This window comes from Perissodus microlepis, chromosome 1, assembly GCF_051167445.1.
Source record: "Perissodus microlepis isolate ML-2025 ecotype Zambia chromosome 1, ASM5116744v1, whole genome shotgun sequence".
Classification (NCBI taxonomy): Eukaryota; Metazoa; Chordata; class Actinopteri; order Cichliformes; family Cichlidae; genus Perissodus; species Perissodus microlepis.
This window is the reverse complement of record NC_140461.1, coordinates 8,260,192-8,275,833: the sequence shown is the minus strand read 5'-3', so window position 1 is coordinate 8,275,833 and position 15,642 is coordinate 8,260,192. Positions and strand designations below refer to the sequence as shown.

The window sequence follows — 15,642 nt, the reverse complement described above, 5'->3', positions numbered from 1 at the left end:
GTTAACTAAATAATGTGGCAGGGAACAAATTCTAGAAACATTATAAATAGAATAAATATTCTGAAAGTAGACATGTTCATTATTGGGGTGTTGTTTTTTGTATTGATTAAAAATGCCTTTTTTTTTTTTTGCTTATTTGCTTTGTGAAATCTGCCAGTTTTATTGGGTGAAGGAATGCTTACTTAAAGCACAGCCTGTCTCAATCAACTATACGAGGCTGCAGATGTTCTCTCTGAGAGCTGTTACACCTCTGCCATTGTGGGCATAGGTTCAGAAAGCATGACTTTCCGTGACCAAACCTTTCCAACTGCATCAAGAACTCAAACCCACACCTACTTGATCTCAAACTTGATTTTGTTACCTGCCTGTTTGTTTCATATTCTCTATGATACTGCTCATGTTTGAACCTCTGACCCAATGAAAACAGGCCGCAGGCTTAGTATTGCCTTCCTGGTGATGTGTCTTAACTTACCACATGTTGGTAAATGCACATCTGTGGCCGTCAAATTCACATTCAGTATATTATGTTATACTTTATGCTTACTGCATACTGCATACTAGCCGTTTATTGATTTAGCAGAATTCTGATAAAACAGAAAGAAGAAGAAGAAGATTATATTAAATCCAAAGAGTTTTGAACAGGAGTGTTTTATGGTCAGAGGAGGATATTTACACTAAAGCCTTCCACGAAAAGCATGATTTAATTCAAAAAGGGAAATCACAATACCCTGGAACAGTGCGGTCATATACTAATAACAGCAGTCTCTCAAAAAGAGTTCTGGTTTCCTGTGAAGTCTCATTTTGTAATGACACCCCCACTTCAGCTGTTTTCTTGACATACCAGTGCAGAAAAACTCTCCCTTCTTGTTTAATGAAAAATAAATTAATAAATAAACTTTTGAAAAGTTATTTTCACAAGGCCTTAAATTAAACGGCCTACTACTTTTAAATGACAAACTTAAAATACATTAAGAGATCAATAAAAAGGGGGAAAAAAGAAAAATACTGATGTTAATTTTGCTCCGTAAAGGAAGTTATGACAGGGACCAGTATCACTTGTGTAGGTGTGATATATGGTTTTGACAAAATGAAAGCATGCGCACTAGTCAGACTGGTTTGGAGACTTTCTGTCAAACTGGCTTTTATTAGATTCTGTCATGAGTCCCTGTAAAGATAACAATTTTTTCCCAGCGTAAACTAATGTTAGTAACACACATTAATGAACACGCTGCCATATATTAGTGGGCATGACTTGTTACAGTTTGTATGCGCACCTGGCACACACACACACACACACACCTTGGAAGCAGGTAAATAAAAAGCTCTTTGGTGTTTTTCATAGATTAAACTACAGAAATTTCTAAAGATGATAATTTAAAATGAGTTCTTTGCTAAGAACTGAACAATGTTCATTCCTTGAGATGGAGGCGGGTGGTTATGTGTGAATGATGATAGGTCAGTGTTAAGTGACCTATGAATCCTTGTTCCAACCATTACAGGACTGAAAATGAGTGAAAAAACAGTTAATGTTGACCTAGACCTAGAGAAAGTCTGGAAAAGTATTGCTGAAGACCACTTTAAAAATTACCAGGACCACTGGCTCCTTATGAACAAAAAACAAAATATAAAGAAATAAGAGATGGTTCTGCATTCTTGCACAATACTGTAGTTTGAAAAGATTTATTCATTGGATTAGATTAAAATGAATGAAAAAAGGAATGTTTGCTGAAATAGTTTTAGCGATCTGAGGTAAAGAATAAAAGATCAACTGCTCAAATTCACTCTAGATTTGTAGCAATCTATTTTGCAAGCTATCAAAACAATCTGAAACTATACATCAAAGTTTTTGCAGTGAAAGCACCACCTCTTGGTGACACACTGTAACTGAATAAAATGGTGGATTCATAGTGAAAGAAACTCATGATTTCCTTCCATCACAAGGCACAGTGAGTTTACTTGATGAGCATTTCACCAAGTGTATGACTTGTGTATGTTTATTGAGAAAATCTGACTACAGACACAAGTCAAAACTCTGTGTCTCTGCAGTACAATGTATACTTAAACTTAATATATAACAAATAACAATAACAAATATATACAGCCTGATTCGAGTTTAACTATTTTACAGGAAATATTAAATGGTAATGCAGAATGACTTTGAATGTGATTTCTTGGCCAACCTTGTTCCCTGGGGTGTCATTTGTAGCACCTGCTATAATTCCAGGCTTAAATAGCCAATGTGCAGTCACCTCAGATCCGATTAGGAACTGATTAATAGGAGTAGAATGGGAATGTAAATTTTTAATGACCCCATAAATTAATCTTTATTTGTATGAAACAGCGAAGACAAGGGTTAACTTTAGTTTTTTAAAAGACATCTACACTGAGCTTATAGTCAGACACTATTGCTTGAATGCTTAATCTTAAATATTAATAGGAGCCCCTCTTTAAAATTTAATGCAAAGCAGTTATGTTGAGGCAATAATACTCCACTACTTAATGTGCTACCCAGCAAGTGTATATAAAAAAAAGGCAACAGTTTAATTTTACTAAATAAGTTCATTAAGAAACAACATGGCTGAAAGCTAATGACTCATACCCAAATTTAATCCAATTTATCTGTTAGCCATAATACTTCAGAATTAGAGCACTCCAACTGTACACCCATACAAAACGTGAGCTTAAAGTCTTTTTCATTTTAAAATTGTTGGAAGAAATCACAAATAAAAACAACGTGGCCACAAATCCTGCAAATAATCCTGCCTACAGCTGGTTGATTCTTCCTACATTTGTCGTATGGCAAAAAGCTATTTGAATTTAGCATTGCATATTTCCTCAGATTCTAAGGCCAGTTTTTAAGTACTTTTACTTTGTCAGGACTCCAAGTCATAATTATTTTCATGCCAATTATACAAGAGAGCAAAACATGCAGTTTTTGTTGAGCTAAAGAACTCCTTTAAACCACTTCATAAAGTCACTCACTTGCCATAACTTTTCATTAAGTCAAAGAGGGAGCTGACAGACAATCATGTGCAGCTACAGTGTAATGAACTCTGTGTCTCTCCTTTTTATTAAAGTTTTCCTAAGGAGCTCTTTTGCAGGTATTAAGGAGGTGAATTCTTTTAGTTTTTAACCTTTCAAGACTGACGTAATTCTTAATGTCTTGTGTATTTTGCTCAAAGTAATACACTGCTTCTTTGAGGGCATGTAGCATATGCAGCCGAATAAAAGATGTGATTTAAAGCACAGCAGCCCTGTGGGAATAACTAGTATGATTTGATACTGCACATCAATGATGTGTATAATATTAGCATTGGTAAGTGCCAATATAGTCTTCGAGAAAATCTTCCAGGCCACTATCAAGCAGTTTTCACTGGTATTTTTCTATTTTGCATTTATAATACTGTTGCTATTACTAGAGGCCCTCATTTTTGAATTTTTATGCAGAAGCAACAAGTTAATACAGTTGGGAGCATATTTTGCACACATAAAAAAATGCACTTTATATAACTGACATTTTCTAGCTAAGTAAGAGATGATACTGGTTAAATAAAAGGTATCATCAGCTGATCCGGAAAATGACTCATTTCTAAAGCTAGTCAGTCTGTTTTAAACCCTATTTAAGATCATATCAGGGGAATATTCCAGACCATGTCCACAAACTGGGTGGATATTTTTTTTATATAATGCTAGTTAGCTGTCTCAACCCATGGTTGCTGAAATAGGCTCCAACACCCCCTTGACCCTGATGGGGATAAGTGGAAGAGAATGAATGAATAGCTAGCTAATAAAATAGCTACTTTAATTTCAGTTTCATCTAAAAAATTTAAGATGCTTAGTATTTGGCCCTAGCTAAAATTTTACCATTGTTAGAAATTGTCGTAATAAAAAAGCCAGATAAAAGATGAGCATTTATATCCATATGCATTTGTACCTAAAAATTCTGCCTTTAGAGAACACAGTCTTCCAAGAATAGGACACTAAAGGCTTTCTGGTCAAAATACAACCTTAAGCAATTAAAAAAAAAAACACACGACTTATGTTGTGAAATTTTAATATAAGCAAATATCTTTTCCTAATATATGACATCACAATGTTGAAATTGTTTAGCTGCAATGATGGTTGGGGCAGTGTAATATTATATGATAATATTTATATTATAATTAAGTAACATCACCAACAAAACAATATCAGATAGTCTTTGTGGCAAATTGTCTGGCCTTCAGTATCTCTTTCAATTATCTTGAATCTCAGTGTCAGTCATGTATGAGACTTGCTCATTGAACCATATGATGACGACAATGATGATTCTGACTGTATGGAGCTTTTCAGGACAGAGTTTCAGGACTGAGGCTGTTGTGCTTTAGAATAAACAGTAAGTGAAGCTGGTAATGGATGTTAAATTTTACCCTTTAGCAGTTTTACGTACCATCCACAGTGAATACTGCTGATTTCAGTGCTAGAACACTTTTCTGCCTAGTTTTGATTCAGCTGCTACACACTGAGAATTGTGACTACTTGTGGCTACATGGGATTATGTAAGATCAAAGTGTCTGGCTTGAGTAAGGTGGCCAGCTGGAAACATCACAGAGACTTTCTGTACTTGCTTGAAACCTCTGCCCTGGTCAATATATACTCATCCCACGCCACAACCACACCCCAACCCAAAAAATCCTTTAATCTTCAGTCACCAATTTTACAGCCTTCCTCTGAGCAGATGATTGGAAATGGACACTGATGTGATTTCCCTGGCAAGGAAATCAGGTAAGTGCATTCATTAGTCATATGAGGCATCCTGCAGGGTCAAAGAGGGCAGAGAGTGTGGGTAATTAAATGTGGTAAATGAAACTCTAATTGAATGAGCGACCCTTTGCCTGTGGTTCTTGTTTAATCATATGGAGAGAAAAAATAACAAAAATGGGATTCATTTTCTTTTATGAGGGTGGATGTAATTATGGCAGTGCAGGAATTAATCACTTAACAATAAACATTAAATAACGATCAAGGTAGATGTGTTTGTGTTGACTCAATTAAAGCAGGAATTCAAGGACTGAATAATAAACAGTTCAATGTAAATGGAACTCTAAAACACCAGATAATATCTGACTATAGAAGGATTTACCTCTAACAAATCATATTAAAATGCATTGTGTCAACAGTGAATTTGTAGCAAATGCACCCTAAAAATGATGGCCTCGTCCATTCATTAAAATAATATAACACTGCCATGCTGTATTGACTAATTTGGTAATAATTCTTGAGAGGATGTAGGGAACTTTTTCCTTTTTGATAATTGATATTCTGCTAAATCTCAACAAAACTAAATCTCACATAACACAGCCACCATATGGTCTATTGTAGGATCATCATGTGATGAACAATGAACATAATTAATCACTAAGCTACTAAGAAATTTGGCCTAAATAGAAAATATAAAGTGAACTGCACTTATATACTGTACCTTATAAAAAGCCATCTGATCACAAACAATCAATCCGTATACATTATTTAAAAATTACACCGGATTTTTACATAATTCAAAGAAATATCTTTCAGCCAACTTAACAAAGTCTGGTTACATTGAAATGATTGCTATTGTTGCCCTATGAATACAATATTTCAAAAAGAGCTGTGTGAAGTAGGTGCTGATTAAAGGGATTTGAATTGTATTTAAGACATTGTGAATAGTGAAAGAATGTTATGGGAGGCTGATGAAATGATTTAATACATTTAATCAGCACATTATTGATAATTTACAAAGTCCTTCCTTGCATGGACCTGCAGCTTATTTTTATATACTTTTTATAAGCAATTCCAAAACTTTTCACAATCTAAATTATATAGAAGTTCTTTAACTTTTAATCACTGATTTCAATTCTTTTTAATCGACCCACGTAACAAATGAAGGCTTGAATGCGTTGTCAAGTCTTAAATGAAGTTCTTGGAGAGTAAGATTTGTGGAATTAACTCAGGCTGCAAAACTCTGGCCTGAGCTGCAACCTGGTTCCAGAAGGGTTAACATCTTAGGTGCCCTGTTGTGTAGTCTGGTGAGGTGCTGGCAGCAAGTATGGCCATGTCCTTCCATGGACTTCCAGGCACCATGCTGTCTTTGACCTCAAAGAGCAACTGCCTCGATATCAGCCTCTGAAACAGTAACCTTGTCAGCCCAGGACAAGAGGCTGCTTCTCACCCCTGGGGTTCTATGAGTTAATCCACGTCCTCCAAACTTTTACAGAAAACCCCAGATGAAACTGCTTCTCCTCAACCGTTTTTTTCTGCTCCAAGATAAACGAGCACTGTCACTTCTCTGCACATAGTGTGGTAGCAACAAGGGCAGTGACTCTCAGAGAAATACTGAGATCATAAGCCAACCCCCGAGCATCCCTGCCCCCAAATAATATTCTGTTTTCAATTCATCAGCCTGTCTTCTTTATGGATTTGATTTCCAGGCAACAGGTATTTGTGCACTTATAACGTGGAACATAACGGCCTTCACTGATACTCCCTAATCAAGATTTAGAACCTTTTTTCATGTTCTTCACTAAAATGCTTGAGCGATTACTATATTGTATTTAAGACATCCAGAAAGACAAGAAATCAGTGATTTACCAGTAGTCACAGGACTGCATGGTGTAATTAGATCTCTGCTGCTTTTATTGTGGTTTCAATCATTGCCCAAGGATAAAGCATTTATAGACCTAACCCTTTTCAAAATGATACCTTACATTTGATGACACTTGTAAAAAAAGATCGCACTGGATTCAGTGGAAAATCCCTGATTGCAGATGCACTCTTAAGTGTCCCCATCAACAACTATTGATTAAGGTATTTTATCTATAACTGCAGAGGAGTCACAGGCCTGATGATCCCCTCCGCTTACACTGAGTGCTACAGTACAAACAGCAGTGAGATAGTGGCCATAGGAGGATAGGATCATTCTGCTGATTGGATTTACAATGACAAACATGTTTCTCATTTGATTTTCTCTGGGCTGCTTGCCATCCGTTGCTTGATAGACGTGCTCTGTATCTGTGTACGTGCTTCTGTTATTGTTCAGAGATAGTGGAGTTGGCATAAATGTTCTCTCTCTCTCACACACACACACTTTTCTCACTCTCTGTTTCATCTGTCCCTCACTTTCCCTCCTGCATCTCACATAACAAGATGAACATTTTCACTTTCTCTCCTTACTCAGAATCCTCTCCATGCCACCTCCCCCTAATCCTTTCATGGAAGTGACTCACATTACAGCATTCTTCAGTTTAATGCACTTTAATAGCATTAATATCTGCTTTTGCCTCTTCAGCTGCAATAAACACCCCTTACATCTTAAGAAAGCAGCTTAAGAGCAATTGACATGGCTAGTGTACCAAAACAGAAACGTACCTCGGGTGAAAAGCAGAATAACTCATTGTTAAAGAGTAATCTGCTTTTTTTTTAATGCATTGGCACTGGCTCCGCACAGCGTGGCACATAGTGTACTGTAAACAGACACTGAGGGAGCTTAGACAGCCTGCTCCCTGTAGTCCTTCCTACTCACTCTCACAGTGTGGAGGAGGCCTGCAGATACGGGAAGAACAAGCGTCCCTGCCACCTTCTGTGCCACCCATGTTGCTGCTGCAGTGACAGCCAAGGTCAGCTCAGGAATGACAGAGGCCTCCTGCACGGAGATAAGACTCTCACAAACATCTGAACCACAGTGCCACTCTTCGAAGGAAAGCGAATGCTGCACTTGAATTATTCATATGGGTCTCCCCCACCCTAAATAACAGCCGGCAAGCATTGTTTGACATCCCGAATGAATAATTAAGGGCTGACCTTTTGTTCCCATTAGAGGTGATAGGTTGATAGTACCATACTTTGCGGGTAAGGCTATGAGATGATGTGAAAGTGCTGTGTGCAAGAACTACGAATTCTTTGTATGAAAATGAGTCAATAAGCATAAGCAGTGATGCTAAGAAAGTGACACATCACATGTCTGTGGAATGCACTGATGTACAAAGACATAGATACAATCTCTGCTGATTGTTTCTATAAAGCATAGCCTGAAGTCAGTCTTTGCCATTGCTTCCATGTTCTCATAAGAATTGTGCCATAGTTTGTCCCTAACATATCAAAAGAATTTTCATGATGCCATCCTAGACCTTATAATCAGCTCTACGAATCAGAAATTACACATTAACAGAAAATCAATCCCAGTTTGGCCTGCTTGCAGTGAGTGATGGTCTATTTCCCAATTTTGTATCTCAAGGAGGTCATGAATCATAAATCCTGACCACAACCCAATCTATAAAGTAGAGTCAAAATGTTTGAAGTGGAATGCTTGAAGAAAAGCTAACATAGCATGGCTAATACTCTTCGGAAGCATCTGAATTGTCATTTAATGCAAAGAGTTGTTAAAGTGAATGAGAATGTCACTTTTGTGACATTCTCACTCATCTTGCTTTTATATTTTATTTTGTTTGATTAAACATGTGTCAGGATTTATTTTGATAAAAAAAAGGTTTTGACAACTTGATATAAATTATATTGGGAAGAGCATGAGATATATGGGGTGGCTCAGCTGGTAGAGCAGGTCACTTACTAATTGAAGGGCTGGTTGTTCAAGCTCCCTGTGCTCCAGTCCGAATGACAAATATTTCTGGCCAAGATACTAACCCCAAGTTGCTCGTATGAATGTGTGTGAATGTTAGAGAGAAAGAGCATACAAAAAAGGTGCTTGTGTGAATGAGGCAAGTTGTGTAAAGCGCTTTGAGTGCTCAGATAGAGTAGAAAAGCGCTACATAAGAACCATTTGCCATCTGAGTCTCATCTGCTCCACTCTGTGTCTGTGAGGAGGGGCACACACAGTGACACAAACACACACACAGCAGAATAAGTGAGGAGAGGAACAAAATTTCCCACTTAGATCAAATAAAGAGTGAAAAATAAATTAGGTGTATCATATATACAGCTATCTTTTTCATAAAGAGTTTGTGGCCTCAATAACTATTTAATAATTTTCAGTTTTGTAAATTTGTATATCCAATTTTTCCCAACTATATTTAATTCAAATCTGAAATTGCCTTAAAAGTAAGAGAGTAATGTCCATCTCAGGACTAAAGCTTATCTTTTCAACGCTGGTATCACAATCATGGAACAGGGATAAAAGCTATATGATATGCAGGCTGTAATCAGTTGAGCCATATTATCCAATGCCTGCCACTAAATATTTTTGTTCTTGTTGACTGAGCATTTATACACCGAGTGTTGTCCTTCCTTCAGGCCAAAGATGAAATAATTGGGAGAATTTAACACATCCCATCCATTATTTTAAGAAAGCATTTAGAGCACACTAATGAGCCACACTGCTGCACTGGATGGCACCTCCGTCTGGTAAGGAAGTGACAGACTTATGAAACTGGCTGTTATGCTATATTTTGTATTATTTTCATGTTTGGCAATACATCTTCAACAATAATGTCAGTGAGTGAACACAATGTGCAAACATATTGATTAAATCCTTCTTCAGGGTGTGATACAGACTCACAGCGTGCCTGGGTATTGAGAGGGGAGACAAATTATTGGTTTTGACATTTTCATGTTTTTATTTTATTTTTTTTGCAAAAGTGAGAAATATGGAATAAAGGCAGAATAATAGAAGATTGAGCAAAGCCCCTTTACTTGTTTCTTATATAGAACTTTTTGCACACAATGCTTCTTTTACTGAACTGGGCTGAAGGAATGGATTTCGGTTCCTTCACAGTGTAAAGGAGAAAACCAGAGCTGCAGTAGAGCCGCAGTGACACACTCAAGGAGAGAGCAACTCAGAGGCGAGCACAGATTCCTAGTTTAAGAAGTGAGAGAGAGACTGGGTGCTGTAGACAGACCATATTTATAGCCAGGGATAGGAATAATTCATTGTGATCAAAGTGCAGATCATGCTCCATTCCATCATGGAGCAGATGTGGCAGAATAAAAAGAGCATGCTTTCTCTCCATCTGCTCTCTAGCGGCTTCCCAAATGGAAACAGTGAGGCAAAGTTATCTCTGTGAAGCCGTTGTGTGTTTGTCATCATGTGCTCTGTGCGCATTCTCAGGTGGCTTTTACTTCAGAAGGAGAATGTGTTACATCAAAGATGTAAAATGTGCTGAAAAAAGGATTTAAAAAAAAAGCCTGACACATGCAACAGATCTTCTCCATCATAGTGGGGCATGAATATCAGATTATGACCTTTGAGAAAGAGGTCATCTGCCTGGAGCCTTTTGCCATAAAGCATATACTCAGAGAACACTGAAAGTCACATTGCTGCTGAACGAGTGTGTGAAAAATGGTAAAACGCAGAGTCAGAGGTTAGAGCTGGCTGAATGAAATGCTGAGATACTTTGTTCCAATTGAGGTAAAATTCCATTTTACTTGTTTTGTGTGTGTAATTTTCCATGCAGCCTTCATACACCTCTTAGTATCATCAGTGAATACTAGCATCAGTATTAACGCTCTCAGGCTCAAATTAAACTTTTTGTTGCTAATGCACAACCAAGACCTGCAGTGGTACTTCTGAGTAAAAAAAATCATAAAATATGTATGTGGGGTAATCAGGTTGTTAGTTTTTAACTGTTGCAAATCGGCAACGCCTGCCTCGAGAGGGTTAAGACCACCCATGTACAACACTCTCCTCACAAATACAAAAGCAAGCATCCAATCAAACCAGTGTTTCTCTCACCCTTCATACTCTCATTTTCCAAGGGACACACGTGTTCCTTTTTCTTCCTCTTATTTTGTTTTTGTCTTTTTTTACTGAGTAATGCTTTCTCTGCAATCACACACAAGCACAAAGATACACACATGCCTGCTTCTTCCAGTTTCATTTTCTCTCCCTCCCACACACCGACACATACACACAAGTGCCTGTTTCTTTTTTCTTTCATTTTCTGTCTCCAACCCTTTCTGCTTCTGTCCCTTCAACACTCTCACTCGCACACAGACACACACACACAGCTAGAGAAATACACAGTTGCATACATACACTAGCACCAGCACACAGACATGCAAGCTCCTTCATCTTCTCTTTCATTTCTTCTTCCACCCACACTTTTCCTATCACTACTTCCATGCATGCGAGCACACACAGAGGCGCCTGTACCATTTGCTCTCAGTTTCTCTCTCTCGCTCTCTCTCACTCACCCTTTCTCTCCCAAACCACTCCTTCAATACACACACACACCCTCACATACTGTATATCCCTCTTTCTTTCTATCGTTTACTGCTTCTCTCATCCCGTCTGCCTCCCACAATCACGTACACACACCACCGGCAGTCCAGCTTCCCGTACACCCAGCTGGGCTTGGACAGCACTCTTCCTCTGGCCTCTCTTGGCCATCTGGAGTGCAATGTCCCTGCTCTGCTGGTCCTCTGCCAGCCACTGAGCCTCCCAGGATGAACGCAGCACCTTCAAGCACAATTTGTACGCGTCAAAGCTCTGCTGTGTGTCCAGTGACCCAGCTGAGTGAAGTCATTGAGTCTTGCATTTCCCACCTCAAAAGAGACTCATTCTGCTTTGATGACACCTGCACTCCCAATCTCTCTCGATGGAAGACGGCACAGTAATTGATTAAAGCTGCTGAGCAACCTTACTAGCAATTACAACTCTGTTTATTATCTTGTGGAGGGTCTGAATCTTTGCATGAAGAATGAATAACAAATTCTGACACAGAGGTCAAGTACTTCATTCAGCCTTGCAGGTACAAATACACCTGCCTTCTGCTTAGATTGTAAAGACATGTTAGAATTAGGGAGAAAGGATAACAGCTCTTCTAGTAAAATATACAAATAATAACAAACTATCTACTAAAGAGCCACAGAACACAAAAAAGCTGTGTTGTAAAATTTTAGCTAGCCATCCAGTTTTAAAAGCTTATCAGCCATAGCTTTAAGTTCTGAGTAATCTCCTTCAACACCGCAAAAAGTCCTCTGACTTTGTAGGATATTGACTTAGTGTCTCAAATATAAGAACGTGCCTTTGAAATTAAGGCGTGCCTTTTGAAATTAATCACAACTTAAGTTTTTCCAGCTCAAAGAGGCTTTGTTCTGCTTTGATGACACCCACACTCCTTCTCAGTCCAACAAGGTACTTGATTAAAGCAAGTAAGTCACAGCTCTTGCAATTACAACACTCTACAAGCCCTTTCAGATGTTAAACTTTTAACTAACCACATGGTTTGAACATGCAGTCTCTTATACAATCAGTTTACAACATTTTATTGGTCTGATATGATATTGTTTATTCAGATTACTTTGGACAGTGCACTGGAAACATCAAGCATTTGAAAGCCACCACAAACCTTAAAGTTATGTTAGGGATGATTATGTTAGAACAATCTCTTTTGTGCTATAAAAGTGACATAACCCACAAATACAGCCCTGAAGCCAGTTAACGAGCAGCGGCTATTTTTATGGTCTAGTGAACACACCAATCTTAATGTGACACTTGAACAACAGCACACAATCTTTTTTCACTTGTTTCTATTTCCTGGTTATAGTCCAGCCACATTTTAACGTGATATAACAAAGGAAATCTACTCATAATAGTGGTATGAATTTCTTAACCTCAACACAACTTTTAAAGTTTTCCCTTACAAACGCTGAATGTGAATTGAGTTTTGAGGCACATAGTCATGGTATGAAACAAACAAACAAACAACAACTACAACTACTGTACAGGTACCAGCAGCAAAATGAAAGACCAGCACAAACTCCTGCTTCCAATCACTGTTCCAACAAAAAGCGCCATTACTAAGTATAATGTTCCCCATGCTGCAGTGGTAAAGTATATGCTGTGTTTTCTCACTCTAATAATACATGTTTCAAAGAAGGAGTGATGTGTGAAAATGTCTGACAGCACAGAAAACTAAGTGCACAAGCAGTTATAAAGCTATGTTTTCATCATTTTTAAACACTTTCTGAAGTAAGTAAACTGTCTAGTGCACTTGAACCTAAGGGTAAATTAACGCAATATAGAAAACGAAGTCCCTCGAGCTTTTAAAACAGCAATGAGGGGGAAAGTATTTAAATCAGATTAAATTTAGAAAGTATCTAATACTGACAAGCATAAAGGACAGACAAACTGCAATACGTTTCCACAGTTGGAGAATGTAAGCTAAACAATCTTAAGACGCATTGATTATGAAACTTTGTTGCTATGGTAAAATCGGATCAAACTTTAAAATAAAACGTACGCATCAGAAACTCGGCACAACAGATAAAGACGCGATTAAAAAACGGACGCTGGTTCATGTGTGGCCGTGATACAGACATAAATGAAAACAGCGTATCTTCATTACATTGTAAGGCACTGTACATCACTGCACTTACCTTGCCACGGCTCCTCAATACAATGAAGCTCAGAAGCAGGTGACGAAGTGAGAGGTTCCTCCTCTTGTTCACTAGTTGATCAGCCAAGTCTCTGTTTCAGCACCACGGAAAGCGCGTCCGCCTCTTTGGGGAAATGATGCAAGTTTACGGTTAATGCCGTGAAAGCATTGAATGTGCACACTGAACACGTCTCCTTCAAGTTTGATGCCACCTCGTCGACTCTTTTGCTGGAGCAAACATCACTCTCCTTGCCATACGCTTTTAGGATGAGTATGGCCAATCATAATGCATCTCACTCTTCACTCTCACATCTTTGCGCATCCCCAAAGAGTCTCCAAGGACCGGTTCTCTGTCTGCCTCTGGGCGGGCACAGCTGCGGTAACGGTGATTTTAAGAGGGGCTTCTCCTGCTAGTGCAGCACATCTTCATTTGCGGTCTTCTCTTTGTCTTCACGGCGATGATACTGATAAAGATGGGGCTGCAAATTTTCACGCGCGCATCGTCTGGTAACGGGAGCGGAGCGGAGGGAGCCGGGAGCAGGAGGAGTGTCTCTGACGATCCGAGTTCATTAAAGACTCTTCTAATATGGATGAGCTACGCGTCTCATCGTTATTATTACCCTTCTTTTCTTACCAAAGGATGGGAACATGGCGCTGAAACTGTAAACTGTACGATATGAGCTGCGATAGTAAATGCGACTCGGCTACAGTAGAGGCGGCATAGAGTTTGATTCTCCTTTATCAGAGATACGAGACTGAGCTATATTAATTTATTGAAGTCCAGGATTATTGATACTCATTCTTTATTAAGAAATCATTAACAATAATGCAGTAAAAGTGCCACGTTGTCAATTTGTGTATGAGTTTGTTTGTGTCTGAGAATGACTTTCTGACTTTCAGATTACGGATTAGTGATAACGTTTAACTGAGGACACAGCCTGGATTTTTTCCTTCTAAATCCTGCGTTTTCTAGACAAATAGGCCTAACATGACTGCTGTTTTCACTGCTGGGCAAAAGTTACTGACATGACCCAAAAGAAAAAAGATACAAACAATAAAAACAAGAGAAAAAGGGTGTCGGCATTGTCAGAATTAGTTATTTTATAAGTATATGGTTGTCTATGCCACTTAATTAAGTCACTGATATTGCCTTTTCCAGAAATAATCCTGTTGTTGGCTGACATTAAAATATATTTTGGTGGTCTTCCTGCTCAGTGTACAGTACTGATTTTAGGTCCCGTTAGTCTTTTCATTGTGAGAAGATCAAGGTGCCACTTCAACAAGTTGGCATACTAAATTAAGCTAGTTTAAAATATCACAGCCCCCAGCCAGTGCGCATTCATCAGCCTCAAAAAAGCACACACGGTAAGCTATTTAATCTTGCACTGATTTGAACTAAAAGATTTTGCCCAGTCATTTTCTCTGAGAAAAAAAAGGATTCATAGTTGGAAAAAATAGAGCTTTAATGAAAAGAAAAAAAAGCCCCGTGGGATGGATATCAAAAGCCAGTGGATGTGCATAATTTATCTCAGACTATTTCATAAAGCCCTGCAGAAGGGATTTTTAACCTGGTTTTTTTTTATTATTATGAAAAAAAAACCCCTCTAATATTAGCACGGCTCACTTAGCTCTACTGAGGCAGAATGTTTTCGAGTTTTGTTTCCTAAATGACAGCCAGTACATGTGAAAACCTCAATTCACAATCCTTTGAAAATCTATGACACCACTGTCATTTAAATCTCAAAGTGCCAAACATGCTCACGGTTATTATCTGACATGATCACGGAATTTATGTAAAGCAATATTTAATTGTCACTATTTCCATCTGTCATGTTTATAAACACAAGTTGAGCATTCAATCTTGACACAACACACATCCTGTATTTTGACTGTGTTGTAAAGTAGCTTATATGAAATATTTCAAGTGAAGTGGGCTGTGAACAATGCTCTTGTTCAGATAAATATTACACATCCTTGCACACGTCACTGTGGCTTTGTGAGAACGTGGCCTTATATCAGGGTGTGGCTGCAAGGAAGCTTGTGAGGCTTCAACCAGCACAGCTGACACATTAACTTGCTCCTCCTGACTTGAGCACATCCCCCTCTGCTGGTGTTTGGCAGCAAAGAAAATTCTTCTCTTGACTTGATTTGGCTGCAAGGACTCTGGGTACAAGTCCAAGAACACTAAATCAGACCCACAGGAAGGCTTTTCTACCACTGCAGCACATGCAGGGTTTATTGTGAAGCCTTTTTTAAATTACAAAGCTGCTGCATGTATGTGGGACAAAACATC

At 38.4% G+C, this 15,642-nt stretch overlaps 1 protein-coding gene across 2 annotated transcripts in view; it reads right to left on the bottom strand.

Moving 5' to 3' along the window:
• chst8 (carbohydrate (N-acetylgalactosamine 4-0) sulfotransferase 8) overlaps positions 1-14,070 on the bottom strand; it is a 174,901-nt gene extending 160,831 nt beyond the window's left edge. The window contains exon 1 of one of the 2 annotated variants that reach the window (XM_084928806.1): positions 13,351-14,070. The gene's annotated coding sequence lies outside the window, so the exon portion shown is untranslated. The remainder of the gene's footprint in view (positions 1-13,350) is intronic. The other variant, XM_084928815.1, reaches the window with a different exon arrangement.
• Positions 14,071-15,642: the final 1,572 nt, after the last annotated feature.